We start from the raw sequence: 3,478 nt of genomic DNA on the forward strand, positions 1-3,478 counted from the left end.
ACATTTAAAATACATAAAAGTACGTAAATGTATACATATAAAAACTTAAAATATACATAAATAGGTAAAAATACATATACATTCGTAAAAAAAAAATACATTTATACATTATCTACAAATTTTGAGGAAATCTGCAGAAAAGTCTAATTATTTTTGGAAAATTAACGATTGGTCCTATGGTCTGCTAAACAGACGAAAAATGAGTCAAAGTGAATAAATTAGTTGGTTTCTGGTTTTTCCATTCAAAAGATTAAAAAATTGGAATTTTTCTATAAAAAAATTAAGACATTATTAAAAAAATTCAAAATAACAAAACTTGACCGTAAAAAACCCAAAAAATAAATGTGGTAGTCCTTCCATCTAAATATTAATTAATAAAGTTAAGTATATTGTTGATTTTCAAATCTTCATAGCAAAAAGAAAAATCAGACTATAATTGCAAATCATATATTATTAAGTGCAAAAGTGATGACTCAAGTATCAACATCACCAATAAAATGAAAAGAAGACATTACGTCAATAACACATACATAATTAACATGTGACTAATGGCCTCGTATAAATTTAAATCAAAACACATGATATCATTTCACACTGCTTTATTTTCTATAAAAGTTAAGTATACGGAGAAAAGGTGTTTAGGATGCAAATTTAATTTGTTTACATCTTAAAATAGTATATAGAAGTCAAATTCCGATAAAAACATAACAAAATTGATAACATGGTAAACTACTCACACAATTACTAAATTACAAAATGTTTGAAGTGTTGATGTATAATTAAATAAATAAGAAAGAAAAATACGATAAAAATATATTCATATATAATTACACGTATCTAATACAATAACATTTAGAATCATCGATTCATTTTAAATCAAACTTTATCATAAAACCCATATTTAACTTTTATAATATAAATGTTTAACAAGTTATATTCTAATTCTTAAAATTCTAGATTTTGGTGCGATGTGTCAACCAATTAAGCTTTTAAGTACTTATTATACATTTTAGTGTGGACCGCATATTACAAAATAACCATCAAGAAACACTCGTTAACCAACTTGAACATACGATGGTAGATGGGATAATAAGATTTTCAAAGATTTATGAATTTCTATCTAATTCTTTATTCCATGGCAACTCGGATAAAAATGTGTTGGATACTAATATTTCATGTGGGTTCACATCGTCCAAGAAGTAGTTAATAATTACTAAAATTTGTGAAGAAATTGTTATTAAACCAACAAACTCTTTATTGGGTAAATCATTGTTATTTTTTTTTTTTAAACCGACCTTCGCCTAGCAAGGGGCTAGATGAGACCTGAAAAATGACAGTTACAATATTCGAGAATTACATACAACCCAATGGGTTAACACACTAATCTACCCATCTATAATGACACTTTTCTCTCCTATATTTCACCCAATTATATACGATAGATTGAATATTATGTGCCACTTTTGCTAGGGATGTGCGGATCTTTTTGAACAACATTTCACAACGGTCCTTTCAAATTAGCCACAAGGTACCATAGCATATATTGATGTAAACAAATTTGTTTCGAGTTGTAATATGCACGCATTAATTTCAATAAATAAATATGTTTTTTCATGATATATATATAATTTATAAACTCATAGTGTTATTTAATAATAATGTTCCATACGTAATACACATTTCCTACAAATATGCAATGCTTTTCGAAGCACTAGGAATGCATTTGTATATATTGGTCATTGATAACTCGCATGAAAGACTAGTGTACAACATACTTTTTCCTGAGTAATAATCAAATCAAGAGATAAGTAGAGAGAATTTGCTGGATTTTCTTAACAACAGATGCATTAAAAGAGGCTAGCAATAACCTAGACAAAAAAAAGTACAAGCATTACAAGTTATAAGCTTTAAAAAGAGAAATACACCAATCAAACCAACTAATAAAATTAAAACATTATCTATGTTTCATCCAATTAAACGCTATCAATTGGAAATCATCTGCTGCCTTCATTGGAGAACATCTCAACTTCTTGAAAATCAAAGAGTTCTGCATCTTCCAAATCACCCAAACCAAAGAGTAAAATAAGGCAAAATTGAGCTTCTTTTTGTTCTTCCCAGAAGTAGCGATCTTCAAAGCAATGAGGAACTCTAACCTGTTACAAGGAATGGAATGCAAGATATCACTCCAAAGTCCAAACTAAAAACCAATTCCAAATATGAATAGAGAAGTCACATTTGAAAAATAGATGGTCAACGTTCTCATCTTCCTTGTTGCACAGATGACAAACAGTGGAGAGGCCAAACTCACTCCTTTATTCACCAAATTACAAGCCACACAAACTCTATTCAAGATCAATCTCCAAACAAAACAATTAGTTTTGATTGGAAACCAACTCACCTACTTAAAATTACAAAAATAGTTGTGATCCCTCAATTTATTCGACATCAGATTCCTCAAAGAGAGGACCAAAAAAAACTTGTGGGATTCGCCTTCCAAAGCCAAGAGACAGAGTCCGTGTTAAGCTTTACCTCCTGCACAACCAAAGTCAAAAAAGCCAATTCGCCGCTTGACGAAGAATGCCAATAGATAGTCCGCATTTGACTTTAACCCGTGTTATTAGTGACGTCCGTTTTCATTCCTCTTGGTTTTATGATCATTCAAACACGGAAAACCTGAAAATTTTGGTAATTATAAAATTACTGAAAAACTAAATCTTCAAATTATTTCCGAACAAATAATAAATACGTAAAACATAAATTAATAACATGTTTGAACTTGAAAATTGAATTTTCAAAAAGAGAATAAATATTAGAAATACTTAGTTACTTTCATTGAAACATTCGAATAAAATAAGTCTCTACTTTTATATATATTTCGAACATGTTTTTCGTATTAAGAAATTGATATGAAACTAAGAGAAAAAGAGTTCTGAACAAGATTTCCGAATTTGTGATTGTTTTATGAAAATCGCCCTGGCAACCACAATAAGGAGCTCTAAAATAATAATAAAGTTGGACAATCTTTGTTGTCAAAGTAGTGGTCATTTAGGCTATCCCAAAATAAAAATGGTTATTTGTAATATAATGTTACAAAATGTTGTCATTTTAGTTAATATCACTTAACATATCTATTAATAGAAGGATTTCAAGTAATTAGATTTCCAAAATTTACCATGTAAAATCAAAATATTGCATTCATTATATCATCAAGAGCTCATTAAACATGATTGTGTTTCTTTCAAACAAGTTACTAGAATAATTAATGGGAAATTTAAAATAATTAAACAAACTATGGCTATTGCCCATAATAGTTAGGAAACGTTTTTTTTACATGTTGGTCCCTATATCTTTTCTGTTTCGATTAGGCCACTAAACTTCCTTTTTCACCGAGGGTCGATCTCTAAGGCCAAAAAAAATCTATATACAATAGTGTGTGCTTTTTGTACCATTATTACTTATTAGTGATATATATTAAGTA

The 3,478-nt window shown here is 28.7% G+C and overlaps 1 long non-coding RNA gene across 1 annotated transcript; it reads right to left on the minus strand.

Moving 5' to 3' along the window:
• Nucleotides 1-1,827: 1,827 nt before the first annotated feature.
• On the minus strand, nucleotides 1,828-2,713 carry LOC122198118 (uncharacterized). Its single transcript, XR_006191977.2, has 2 exons — nucleotides 2,234-2,713; nucleotides 1,828-2,153 (listed from the first exon to the last, which is right to left on the minus strand). It is a non-coding gene; the product is annotated as an uncharacterized LOC122198118 (long non-coding RNA).
• Nucleotides 2,714-3,478: the final 765 nt, after the last annotated feature.

The sequence above is a fragment of the Lactuca sativa genome, chromosome 5, assembly GCF_002870075.4.
Source record: "Lactuca sativa cultivar Salinas chromosome 5, Lsat_Salinas_v11, whole genome shotgun sequence".
NCBI classification, from domain to species: Eukaryota; Viridiplantae; Streptophyta; class Magnoliopsida; order Asterales; family Asteraceae; genus Lactuca; species Lactuca sativa.